Source organism: Dipodomys spectabilis, unplaced genomic scaffold, assembly GCF_019054845.1.
Source record: "Dipodomys spectabilis isolate Male_0828 unplaced genomic scaffold, ASM1905484v1 ptg000309l, whole genome shotgun sequence".
Taxonomy (NCBI): Eukaryota; Metazoa; Chordata; class Mammalia; order Rodentia; family Heteromyidae; genus Dipodomys; species Dipodomys spectabilis.
Window position 1 is genome coordinate 2,257,811 of NW_024870986.1, and position 14,690 is coordinate 2,272,500.

Consider the following 14,690-nt stretch of genomic DNA (forward strand, 5'->3'; position numbering starts at 1 on the left):
ATATTTCTTTTCCCTTGCTCTCTCAATTTTTCTCTCACTGGTTTGGTTTTATTAAGTTTCTTCTTCTTCTTCTTCTTCTTCTTCTTCTTTTCTTCTTCTTCTTCTTCTTCTTCTTCTTCTTCTTCTTCTTCTTCTTCTTCTTCTTCTTCTTCTTCTTCTTCTTCTTCTTCTTCTCCTCCTCCTCCTCCTCCTCCTCCTCCTCCTCCTCCTCCTCCTCCTCCTCCTCCTCCTCCTCCTCCTCCTCCTCCTCCTCCTCCTCCTCCTCCTCCTCCTCCTCCTCCTCCTCCTCCTCCTCCTCTTCTTCTTCTTCTTCTTCTTCTTCTTCTTCTTCTTCTTCTTCTTCTTCTTCTTCTTCTTCTTCTTCTTCTTCTTCTTCTTCTTCTTCCTCTTCTTCTTCTTCTTCTTCTTCCTCTTCTTCTTCTTCTTCCTGTTCTTCTTCTTCTTCTTCTTTCTCTTCCTCTTCTTCTTCTTCTTCTTCTTCCTCTTCTTCTTCTTCTTCTTCTTCTTCTTCTTCTTCTTCTTCTTCTTCTTCTTCTTCTTATTATTATTATTATTATTATTATTATTATTATTATTATTATTATTATTACTATTACTATTATTATTATTATTGTGCTGTAGAGGATTTAGTCACATTAGTGTGGTAATGATTACATTTCTTTTGTCATTGTTTTTGTTTTAGTCAGTAATGAGGCTTGAACCCAGGGCCTGGACACTGTCTCTGAGTTCTTTTGTTGAAGAATGGTACTCATATTGAGCCACAGCTCTACTTCCCTGAGTGCATTCCTTTTTGGACAATGTAATCCTTTCCCTTCATCTCTTCCAGTTTTCTCATCCTTCCCCACAAACAAATTTCATAGGTAATTTTCAACATAGTACCAATTGAATACCAGAGCTGCACATGTTCATCCTTTGTCCTTCCTTTTCTATGACCTGTTTAACTTCTCAAACAGAAATAAATTTTTAAAATGACAAAAATGAAAGAAAATAAAGAAAAATATCATCTTGTTTCTGTTTCCTGGTCACTGGTTATTTTTGAGATAGGCTGTGTGTGTGTGTGTGTGTGTGTGTGTGTGTGTGTGTGTGTGTGTGTGTGAATGTGTGTGTGTGTGTATACTGGGGCTTGAAATCAGGGAGCTGACCCATAGCATTTTTACTCAAGGGTAACAGTCTATGACTGAAACAAAATTTCCACTTCTTGATTTTGAACGGTTAATTGGAGATCAAAGTTTCACAGGTTTTTCCTACCTAGCTAGCTTCAATTCACTTTCCTCAGATCTCAGCTTTCTAAATAACTAGAGTTACAGGTGTGAGCCACTGGTGGTGCTTGGCCTACCTTCTTTTTGTTGAGTAGTTGAAATATAAGACAGTTGAAACCATAGTAAAAAAGAAATCAATTTAACTTTCCCAGCTTCATTAACTTTTAATATATTGTCACATTTGATACATACAGAAAAACATTTTTTGTAAATGCTCCTGCAATTTGTTTTCATCTGTTTTATCCTCATGATGAACTTGATTTTATAGCTTTTTAACTCTAAATATTGATGAGAATATGTCCAGAGGGCATTAATGACCTTTTGTTGGCTTTCATAAGGAAATGGTGCAAGCTAACTCGTGATAAATTTGTGTGCACGACCCCGATAATATATCCACATTCTTCGCCAGAAGACAGTAGTGCCTGTTACAAATCATCTAGATCTGACAAAACTCTGACTCAGGCCTTGTTAAGACCTTCTTGTGTGTCCTCTTAGAGTGCAATCCTGACACTCCACTGACCATGACAGAGCACTGATGGACCTTCTCATGACACAGCCAAGGTCACTAGTCAGGCATGGCACCGACAGTGTGATGGGAGACATGACTATTTCCTATGAAGGAATGACACAGGAAATGTTAAGTCCTTAAGCTCTCATCAGTACCAAGGGCTCCTTCCTCACTGAACATTCGATCCTAAGATTTAAGGAGACATCAAACTCTCTCTTCCTTTTGCCAGTTGTGGACATGTTTTTCCTCTTCTGCTGTCATCTTCTGTGGAAAGAAACGATCTGAGCTGTATAAACCATCTTGCTTATTCTAGGCCCTTTGGGTAAGGCTTTTATGCATAGACAAAAAGAAATGCAGTGATAAAAAATAGGAAACAACATTTTTTCTATTCTATTTATTACCCAAATATGTTTTCAAATTCTACCAATAATTCTTATTAGTAAGAGACACTGAATTAGCAGTCACTTTCTCAAACTGCTAAATTCCTCAGTGATCTGTGCAAGAGAAACCACAGCGAGTGTTAGGGCTCCTCCAGTCTAACTTCTTGGCGAGGGAGGAGTGCCTCTATGCTAGGCATCCAAATTGAACAAAAAATGCTTCTTATACCTCAGATTACATGTCCAAGCTATACATACCAAAGAAAGCTAAGGACAAGACATTGGTCTGATTTGGGAACAACGCAAACCACAAACATGAATTCTAAGTAAACAGAAATGAAAAGAAATTTTCCTCTGTTCATATAATGCAATAAAAAGAGCTACTTTTCTCATTATCACTTAATTGTGGTTATATGTACTTAGTCCTAGCTTCTTGAAAGTCCTAAAAAACTCTTTGACATGAACTCAGAAGTTCCATTGGTATCAGCTTGAGATTTCTTGAAAAAAAAGTTTTTAATTTTTATATTTCTAAAAATCTATTTTACTATAAAGATGCTATTCAGAGGGGTTACATTAACATGAGTAAATTACATTTCTCATTGAACATTGTTACCAGCTCCAGTGTTTTTCTCCCTCTGTCCCTTCCTTTTACTCCCCCGCTCACCATTACATTGTAAAGTTAATTTCTGCCATAGTGTCCTATGATTATCATTGTTGCAATGGGTCACCTTTAGTAGTTCTTTCAGCATTTTGTTATTTCCCTTCCCTTACCCCAAACAGATAAACGCATATACAGGATGCAGGGTACCAGAATCAAAGACAGGAATTGTCCTGGATAAAACCAATAGGAAAAGAAAAATGACAAAGTATGAAAAAAAAACTAGCTCCTGTACATTGGCTACAACAAGCTTGACAACTAAACAAAAGAAGACCTGCTGTTTCTATGTCTTAGCGTTCATTTCAATTAGCATCATTTTGTATGGTCATATATATGTTCATAACTCTTGAGTTATTATGATACACTTTCAGGAGTAACAGGCTAATGCTAATCATTGCAAATGAGGGAAGTCATAGAGCTCATGTTTTTGGGGGCATGGCTTGCTTTACTTAATATGATTTTTTTCCATGTCTTTCATTTTCTTACAAAAGGAATGCTGTGGTTCTTTTTGATAGAAGCATAAAATTCCATTGGGTAAATATACCACATTTTCTTGATCCATTCATCTATTGAGAGGCAATTGAGTCGGATCTGTATCATAGCTATGGTAAACAACGCTGTAGTGAGCATAGTTGTGCTGGTAGCTTATTGTGCCATAGTTTGAAAACATTTGAATAAATGCTGAGGAGTGGATTTGTTGGATCTGTAGTAAGAAGACCCCTACTCCGGCAGGCAAGCCCACTGCATTGTCTGGAGTGACAGAGCACACTGCAACAAAATTGTTACCAAAGAAGCAACCTTATTGAGAAGGTTCCTACACTGACCAGTCATGGCCATAGCACAGTCTCGGGAGCTAATACCTCGACCCCTACCGGCCCAAGTACTTTGGTTTTTAAAGGAAAAATTCACAAGGTCAAGCCTGGTCACGCAGATGACCAATGAGATTGTCACACACACACAAGATTACACTGTCATACTAGACTACATGAAGGTGGCCAATGAGGTTACAGTTTGTCACATAATGGTTGTTTAAATCAGCCTATCACCTTTGATTTAAATTAGTCACAAATTAAGTGGGTAAGGCGAAGCACACGCAAAAGGTGGAATTTATAGTAAGCATACACAAATGAGTTTAGTGGAGTTTACTATAAGCACGTGAAAAAGGTGAAGTTTATGGTAAGCTGGAGAAGTTGCCAGTAGGAGCCAGATTACAACCTCTCTGTTTTATTGTTCAATCCATAACAGAACAATCAAGGTGGTTTAGGTTGTTAAGGGGTTGGGGGGCATAGGGGCATTCTTTCCATCCAGGAAATGGAGCCAAGGTCTAGTAATTTTGTTTAAAGGTTTGTTTTTTTTTTTTTCTCTGAAATCCCAAAAACAAAGGAAAAGCCTAGAAAGACACGATATCACCTCAAGTCTCTCAGGGCCCACTTCAGATCTTAGGGAAGTTCTATATTTAGTCTTTTGAGGAACCTCCATACTGCCTTCCAGAGTGGTTGAACCAGCTTACATTCCTATTCAGTGTAGTAGTGTTCCAATTTAGCCACATCCACCCCCGCATCTGTTATTAATTGTTCTCTTGATAATGGCCATTCTAACTGGGGTGAGTGGAATCTAAATGTAGTTTTGGTTTGATTTGCATTTCTTTTATGGCCAGTGATGCTGAGCATCTCCCTCCTCTTTCTGAGAGGCCACACTATTATAGGTTTGTAGTGTCTCAACAGAGGCATAGAAACTTGTAATAATGTGTTTTTTTTTGTAGTAAATTCACTTCACTTGGAGCTTCCAATGACTCTTATGACTTATAGTCAAGGTTTGTACTATTTCCCTTACTGATAAAAAGAAAAACACTGATTTTCAAAAATCATAGGAAAAAATCCCTTTGACAGGGGTCCCTGTGAATACTAAGGAAAAATTTTTACTTGGAAATTTTATTTGGTTGCTTGTTGTTTACATCACTTAAACACATGTTGAATTTGGGGTTTCCCCACCAAATCTTCAACAAACCAGAAACTATGTAGCCTCATTGGATGTTGCTTCAAAAGTTAAAAAATATTTTGACATATTTTTGATTTGGTGTTTTGGGCATTTTTGGCTTTTGGAATGCTAGTGGGCCAGTACTCAGGCTTGAACTGAGGTCCTGGAACTCTCGCTTAGATTATTTTACTCAATGCTGTCACTGTGCAACTCAAACCACATCTCCACCTCTGGCTTTTTGCTACTTAATTGAAGATAAGAATCATGAGGATTTATTAGCTTTGGTTGGCATCAAACTGTGTTCCAGATCCCACCCTCCTGAGCAGCTAAGATTACAAGAATGAGCCAGAACCTGGACGTATTGTGCTCCCTATGAAAACTAAACAAGGGCACATAATTCTGAAGCATGCGTGTATGGTTATGTTTTTCTAAATTAGTTAGAAAAATATAGCCCTTTCTGTGTGTGTGTGAATGTGCTGAGGGAAATGAGGATGAATCTTCTGATTTTGAGGAAAGATTTCACCTAGGGCTTTTCACAGACTGAGCTATGCTATACGGAATTCTTGAGACTAAAGGTGAGGTAAATAATGTCATCATCCCATTCATCTACATCCCTTGCTAACATATGCATATACTGTGGAGTTGTCATGAGTATTTTGTGTATGAGAGCCAGTACTGGGGCTTGAATTCAGGACCTAGATACTGTTCCTTACCTTTTGCATGCAATGCTAGCACGCTACCATTTGAAGCACAGCTCAGCCTTCTTCTTTTACTGTTTAATTGGAGGTAAGAGTGTAATCTGCTATCCATTGAAGTGCCAAGCCTCAATCCCTTGGTGAAAATCACAACTGGTGTGCAAAGAAGAAAGTTGACATTGATTCAGAAACCTCAAAGATACCAAGTTTTAAAGGAGAAAACTTCTCTTTGTGCCAATGTCCACTTACTTTTTAACTTGTGTTTCTTCCTCCCAGTTATAGTAGAAGGATCTGTACCAATGGGAGGAGAGAAGGAAATTAAATCTATGCTTCTCCTTTTCTGAACAGGACACACATGGGACTGGCTAAGTCCCACTTGGTAATGTAAACATGACCGACAAGAAGTGGAGATATGTCTATTCAATTTCATGGAAATTCTGTGAGGATGCTTATATGCATCTGTCCAAATAAATGCACAATGGCTCATCCCTCTAATCCTACTAATCAAGAGGGTGAGATCTGAGGATCACAGTTTGAACTTAGTCTACTTTGTAAAATTCTAAAGACACTTATCTTCAATTAACCAGCCAAAGACCAGAACTTAACCTAGGGATCAATTGGTAAATGCTAGAAATGGGACAGCACTCAGGCCCCAAATTCAAGTTCAAGTTGCAGCTTTTCTTCTGTCTATATTCCTTTAAAGACCTCCAAGACAGTGATTTCCTAGGTGATGTTGGGTGATGTTTCCTAAGATGTTGGGTGCAACTGGCTCATTCCTTTAATCTTAGTCTCTCAGCAAGCAAATTGCTAAGGCTCCACTAGCTTATGAGGCAAATGAAATGTTCTGGAAACCCAGTCCTAAGGAATTAGCTGGGGAGTGCAATTCTTTTTCTCAACCCAAGCTCCTTTGATAAGACCCCAGTGAAACAGTCTCAGAGACTTACCAAGTATTCCAATATTATGCCAGGTGGTCTCAGCCCTGGGTTTGAAGGAGGAACACTCACTTTTTTTTGTTCAGTCATGGGGCTTGAACTCTTGGCTTGGTTGCTATCCCTCAGCCCTTCAGCTCAAGGAGAGAACTCTACCACTTAAGCCAAAATACCACTTCCAGTTTTCTAGTGGTTTATTGGAGATAAGAGTCTCATGGACTTTCCTGCCGGAGCTGGCTTTGAATCATGGTCCTCAGATCTCTGCCTCCTGAGTAGTTAGGATGACAGGCATGAGCCACCAGCGCCTGGCTTAGGAACACTCACTTTTTAAACAGAATTTCCAGCAACTGCTCCATTGTCCCCCACTGTCTATAGTGGTGGAGTAACTTTGCAACATAGAAGGGATCACCTTTCTGGTAGGCAGGGACCAGGTCCATTACCAGAATTTCCAGCAAACCTGAGTCCAGGTTCCATATATTATAAGGCACATTCAGGGTTTGGTCTGACTCATTTTGACAATGAGGTGGTAAAAAAGAATAGATCTTTGAAACATGGAAATGGGAGTACACTTCGAATTGATTAATTGTAATTGAGTGGATTGAAAACTACACAGTAACTATTTTCTCAGTCTACACATATAAACACACACAAGAAGAAAGTTCTAGTGTGGACTAGGATGAGATTAAATAGGTTTCCTGTCATAATTGTACCTGGCCTGAGTTGCCTTGTGATTCCTTTGGTTTCTTCTTATAAAAAGGCCTGAGACATTGGATTTGTGGTTTGGCACTGATCCAATATCTGCAGCATCGAGTAAGGCACTCACACCTCTCATGCCTGAGACCTGAGTCTCTTGAACTTTGAAAGCAACACAGGAAAGTCTTTCTTGTTCCTGAGCCACAGGCCAAGTGTGCTGGCTTGAGCTGACTGTCGGTTCCACTCGCCTGGCTCTCAGAGTTCCACATTCTATTCCATTGTGAGGGAGGTAGTGTCATCTCTAGGAGACTAATGATCAAAGCTGCTTGCTCACATAAGACCATCCTAAACACAAACTGGAGGCTGAAATCTCCCCTTCTACATCACTCTATACACATGTGGACATTGTCAAATCCCAACATCCTCAGCCAGGCCTAGGTACCAGCATGGTCTCAGCCTCAAAGAGCCCTTCCAAGGTCAGATCCACTTTGTCACTATTCCTCTCATCCTGCGCAAATCATTTTGCCTCTCAGGGCTCTCTCAGCCTTCCATGTGCTTCTCACATCTATTTTTGACATCTACTTCCCAGGACATTGTTAGGTTTTTGTTTCCTAATCTTCTGTGTGCTGTCATCTTGAAAAAATGTAAGTACTTAGAGGTGGGAAAATCAAACATGTATTGAAAAACAAACATTACACATACAGTCAGACATTTTTACAGGTGAACATTCTTGTAAGATAATAGAGTATTTTTGATAATTTTGTCACATTTTATGACAGAGGGGAAGGGGAGAAGGGAAGAGGTGCTTCATTGTCTTCTCATAATTCAATGATTATTATTTAAATATAGTATAGTTGAAGGAATATAAGATTTAAAGATAAAAAACTGTGCTTCTGTTCTTTTCATAAGCTAGTCATTTATAAAGTATTCCTCACTAAAGTATTGTTGTCTGTGTCCCATGAACTATCTTCCTCCTTAAAAATAATCAAGGAAAAACCTTCACAAATAAGTGGGCAGTTTTCCAATCTCTGGATAAGAATTTAAGGTACAACATTGTCTGCAATTTTATGCGTGTACATGTGTGTGGGAGTGTGTGTGTGTGTATGTGTGAATGTGTGTGCATATGTTTGTTTTAGGAATTGAACTCAGAGACAATATAAAAATCCAGAAGCATCTTTCCCTTGACTGTAGTGCTCTACCAATTTTGCCACAGTTCCACTGCACACTTTTTTGTAGTGAACTAGAGAGAAGAGGCTCATAAAATTTCCTGCTCAGGTTGTCTGAACTAAATCTCAGGTCTCAACTTCCTGATTAGCTAGAGTTATAATTATGAGCCTCCAGAACCTGGTGAAAAAGCATTGTTACTGGAGGCATTGGGGTTGCAAGTTTCAGTCCAGCTTCACAACATTCTATATCATAAAACAGCAACAGCAAAACCCTGTATCAAAATACAATAATAAGATGTAATTACAGTACAAATTAGTGATATAGTCTGCTAGCATAACTTTCAGGAAACCTTGGTCTTAATGATTTAGCAAGACAAAACCAAACAAAATGAGAATTTCAGTAGACTCTACGAATTTTTAATTCCATCTTATTAATTTCAAAACATTATAAGAAACAAAAACATTCATACTTATAAGGAGAATGTAAAAAAGATAAAAGATGGCAGATTAGGAGGAAAATTCTACACTACAGGAACATTTTGTCATGGTGAATATATGGTCGTATTCTTATGGTGAATATATGATAATGTTCTTCAAAACAGCAATAGATAAATATATATTTACTACACATAGTCTAACTTTTCTATCCCTATCAACTTCTAATCTTCTAGAGCACATTATCAATATATTCCAAAAAATATCTAGCAGAGTCAGGAGGTTGCCAAAATACATTAGCTTCAATGTTTTAGGAGATACACGTGCTAATTGTATTGACTATTCTATATATTGAACATGTAGTGTGCTATAATTGTATCTCGAAGTATGTATGAACACTACTTCAAAGTGAAATGAAATACAAGAAGGGTTTGAAGGCATATGCCTGTAAACCTAGCTATCTGGGACAACAGTTCAAGACCAGTGTAGTTTTACCTGCAATGCTCCCCAACCACTGGCTCTGTGTAATGGAATACTTCTATCATCCCAGGTCCATAGGGAGCTCAGAGCAGGAGAATTTCCATTTCATGCCATAGTAGGCAAGAACTTCCACATAGCTCCATCTCAACCAAAGAAGATTCAACACTGGCTAGGATCTATCTCCCCTACCTAGGTGAAAATAAAAATAAGAGCATTGTAGTATAAGAAAAAAACAATATTAAACCTGCCAATACAAACCATCATGAACAACACACAACTAGTGTTTGTTTCTCATACCTTTAATCTGAATTATACCTTGGATTATATATGTGAGCTAGAGGCACTAAGCAGTTCATCATTTTAAAAATGACTATTTGAGTGTCTGCTTTGACTCCGAGGTCTTTGATCCATTTGGAGTTGATTGTGGTGGAGGGTGATATATAAGGATCTAGCTTTAGTTTTCTATAAGTAGTTAACCAATTTTGCCAGCACCATTTACTGAAGAGGCTGTCTTTCCTCCATTCTGTTTTTTTAGCTCCCTTATCGAAGATGAGAGTACTATACGTCTGTAGGTTCATTTCTGGGATTTCAATGCTATTCCATTGCTCCTGAAGTCTGTTCTTGTGCCAGTACCAAGCTGTTTGGATTACTATGGCTTTGTAGTAGAGTTTGTAATTTGGTATTGATATTCCTCCAGCACTACATTTTCTGTTAAGGATTGTTTTGGCTATTCGGGGTCTTTTATTATTCCATATGAATTTTTGGATTGCTTCTTCTATTTCCTTGAAGAATGAAGTTGGAATATTGATAGGTATCCCATTTGTAGGTAGCCTTGGGTAGTATTACCATTTTAATGATGTTAATCCTTCCAATCCAGGAGCAAGGGAGGTTTTTCCACTTTCTAAGTTCTGTTTGATTGTCTTTCTCAGGTTTTTAAAGTTTTCATCATAGAGGTCCTTCACTTCTTTGTTTAAGTTAATTCCTAGGTACTTTATTTTTTGTGGGGCTATTATGAATGGAATTGCTTTCCTAATTTCAACCACGCTTTTCTCATTGTTGGAATACAGAAAGCACAATTGTTTTTGAGGGTTAATTTTATACCCTGCTACTTTGCCAAAGTTTTGAATCAGCTTGAGTAATTTGGGAGTGGAGTCCATGAATAGGAGAAACCCTAGATCTCCCTGGCATAAGCCAAAATTTTCTTAATAGAGACCCAGAAACACAACTAATCAAAGAAAGGTTGAACAAATGGGATTGTATGTAATTGCAGAGCTTCTGCATGGCAAAGGATATAGCTGGTAAATTCAATAGAAAGCCCACAGATTGCGAGAAGATGTTCGCTAGCCATACAATGGACAAAGGTCTCATATTTAAAACATACCTGGAACTCAAAAAATTAAATCCCCCAACCACAAATCCTCAAAGAAACAATTGCCCAATAAATAAGTGGGCTAAGATTTAAAGAGAAACATCTTCGAAGAGGAAAGAAGGATGGCCAATAGACACATGAAGAAATGCTCAACTTCCCTAGCCATAAAAGAAATGTAAATCAAAACAACATTGAGATACCATCTCACCCCAGTTAGAATGGCTAGAATCAAGAACTCTAATAACAGATGTTGGAGGGGATGTGGACAGAAAGGAACCTTACTGCATTGTTGGTGGGAGTGTAAACTTGTTCAGCCACTTTGGAAAGCAGTATGGAGGTTCTTCAAAAGACTCCACATGGAGTTCCCCTATGACCCAGTAATCCCACTTTTGGACATTTACCCGAATAATAAAAAACAGGACCATAAGAAAGCTACCAGCACAACTATGTTTATTGCAGCATTATTTACCATAGCAATGATATGGAACCAACCCAGATGTCTCTCAGTAGATGAATGGATCGAGAAAATTTGGTCCATATACACAATGTAATTCTATGCCTCCATTGGAAAGAATGACATTACCCCACTTGTTAGGAAATTGAAAAGCTTGGAAAAAATTATATTAAGTGACATAAGCCAGGCCCAAAGAAACATAGGTCCCATGTTTTCCCTTATTTGCAATAACTAGTATATGTCTGAGACAAGCAGAAAAGTCCAGAGAATTGGATGCTAAGTGAAATGAACCCCAAGAGAGGGATTCAAATGTTTTTTTTTCTTTCTTGTGATTGTTTCTCACATATTTATAAGATGATTTCTTTGTTGCTTTGTATGTCCCTCCCCTACAGTATAACCCTGCTTTCACTGTATTTGATGTTGGTATAATTTGTGGAGAGGAATGGAAAAAACAAATTGTTTAAATAGGGATACAGGTGGACCCGGTGCATCAATGAGATATACAAGACGTTGTTGAAAACCAAACTTTGGCCGGGGGGGTGGGGTGGGGAGTGAGGGGTGTGGTGGTGGGGAGGTGTATGTGGGGGAGATAAGAAGGGTTTGGAAGGGGAAAAAAGGAGGGGGCAACAATGCTTGGGAAGAAATGTACTCATTACATTGCCCAGGTAATTGTAACCCCTCTGTATTATATTTTCACAATTAAAAAAAAAAGACTATTTGAAGACAGTTCCCAGTGGCTCATGCCTGTAATCCCAGCTTCTCATGAGGCTGAGATCTGAGGATTGCAGTTCAAAGCCAGCCCAGGAAGAAAAGTCCCCATAAGACTCTTTTCTCCAATTAACAACTCAAAAGCCAGAAGTGGCTCGGTGGTTCAATTGGTAGAGTGCTAACTAACTTGAGCACAGAGTCTCAGGGACAGTGCCCAGGCCCTGAGTTCAAGCCACACAATTGACAAAAAAATAAATGAACATTTAAATGTCTGAATTTCTTGTGAATTAAAATGACAGCAGTAGTATACAATTCTATAGTCTGCTACAGATTTCATTATATTTGTGGTTAGAAAAAGTAGCACTTGAATAAAGGACATTTTTTTCATAAATTAGGACAGATTGTTCTCTAATTAAAGGAAATTGCTGGACTCATACATAATAGTTTGGTTGGTTTTTGTTTTGTTTTTAGGACAGGATGAGAAACCTTATTTCTGCCAATGGCCATTTGGATATGTATAATATCATTCACAGGCCATGCAGAACTAACAGTAAAGACAGGACACAGTCAACTGACAATAAACTTATTTGTCTTTATGCCATGTTCCAAATGATTTATTTAGCTTATATTTTCCTATGGCCTATAGTTTCCTATTCCTGCCTTCCTCAAAATACCAGCATGTTCCACCAATTCAGATTTGAGCCAGGCAATATGTAATATTAGTGACAAGAGTCGAAGAAAATTGTAACACAACCAGGGAAGCATGAAACCAACACTTTAGTAGCTAGACACTGAGGAATCAGGCCTATAATCCTAGCTACTGAGGAGGTTGATGATCACAGTTCAAAACCAGCTGGTGTGAGAAAATCTGGGAGACTTTTTTCTCCAATTAACAACCAAACAGCCATAAAGGGAGCTGGGGCTTGAAAGGTAGAGTAACCTTGATTACAAAAACTCAGGGGCAGCACCCAATCCTGAGTTCAAGCTGAAGGTCAGGCACAAAAACAAAACAATCAACAACAACAACAACAAAAACAAAACAAAAGCTGGGAGAAAGCTCAGGAAAAGATTGCATTGTCTACAAGACAAATGTACACATTACATGAATTGTGAAATGGTAACATCACTGTACACACCTTAGTAAAAATTACATTTAAAAAATAATCTGAGAAATACTGAAGCCATGGAGCCTAATGATGTGCATCTACATTCCAGAATTTCAAAGTCCCATCCTCTGAGCTGGTAGCACACAGGTTATAGCCCAGGGTGATGAGAAAATATGAAGCCAGAGATCTTTTCAGATTGTCCTACCAACTCTTTTATTACTTTAAGCAAAAAAAAAAAAAAAAAAAAAAAAAACAAAGGAAAGCAAACAAAATAGACTTTATGGTTAATTAAGCTGCAATTAAAGATTCCAGGCCGAATTATATTGTTAAATGATGAGTTAGTACATATGTTTTGTAGATACTGAACTCACATGTGTCACAAAAATATCCATGGATTCATAACTAGAAACTTTGAAGTGTAAAGTATATTAATTACGTGAGTTTCATTAGGTAGCCAATAAGGGGACACCACACCGTAGTCAGTCAGGTAAAGTAGTTTATTTACTGAACTGCTGCCCATGCCATACACGATGGAAAGGCATGTACAAAAAATAGAGCTACCCAACCTCGAGCCAGGATATATCTAGGCGAAGGACCGAATGAGGTGTGGCCAGGTGGGAGACAAGTCTGGCCACACTGGATCTAGATGTTACTTCAAGGCCTGGGACTCTCCTCTGGTCAGATGGAAAGTGTGACCAGAGGCTGCCCAGGTTGTGACTTAGGAGGAGGGGGAGGTGGCTGCCTCGAGGTGTGCCAGATACCTAGGTAATACATAAAGGGTGGAAACTTAGCCAAGAAGTGAGGAGGTGTCTGCATAGGGTCTGCATGGCCTGGGGCAAACCTACTACCAAATACACGTAGTACCTCTGCCATGTGACTCCTGACTCCAAACAGTTCATTCTCAATTATTTTCTTTCTTTCTCTCCTTCTTTCTCTCTCTCTCTCTCCCCCTCTTTCTTTCTTTCTTTCTTTCTCTTTCTTTGTTTCTTCGTTCGTTCGTTCGTTCGTTCGTTCGTTCCTTCCTTCCTTCCTTCCTGCCCTCCCTCCCTCTCTCTCTCTTTCAATCTCTATTTCTCCTCTTGCTCACCTTCCCTCTCTCCCCTACCTCAGTATTCTCAACTCTCAAATAATGAACACTTGCTGAGTTGAACTCACAGGCTTGGAAGAGCAGCTCAATTGGCGAATATGAAATTTAATTTAATGTTACCTTACACCTCTACCACAGGTCACTGGAATCAAATAATGAACACTCAACAGCATGGTATCTCATGCCATTTGGAAGAGGAAAGCAAGGACGCTCACTTCATTCTCTGAGGTCTATCCTGGGAAGGTGTGGAAGACTCCACCCTCCTCTTGGTGAAATCTCAGCCCAGTTTCTGCATCAGGAGAGGTGACTGCCACCAAGTGTGCCAGTTATGGACACAGGTACTAGGCAAAGAAGTAGCCTCTTGTGTTGCTGAGATTAATGGCATGATTCAATATGATCCACTAGTTTGTTGGGATTGAGACTTCCTAAATTTTTGGTTAGGCTATGTTCAAATTGTAATCTATTTATTTCTGATTGCTAACTATGATTATACATGTGAGCCAGCACATCAAACCATTCAAAGTCCTTTATCACACGTAGAAGACATGAAGTTTATTTTCCCAAATGACATACAAGTTGACAGACAGCAAAAGTAAATCCTTAATTCTGGTTGAGATGTGTTTTTAATGTGAAACAGAATTACTTAGCAAAATATCTGACTACTGTGATTATATTTTCAAACTTACCCTACATTTCAATATCAAATCACCTATATTAGCCAATGATTAACTCAAATTACCTGTAATCATTTACTTCTGTCATATCTTCTAGAGCTAGGCAGAACAAGAA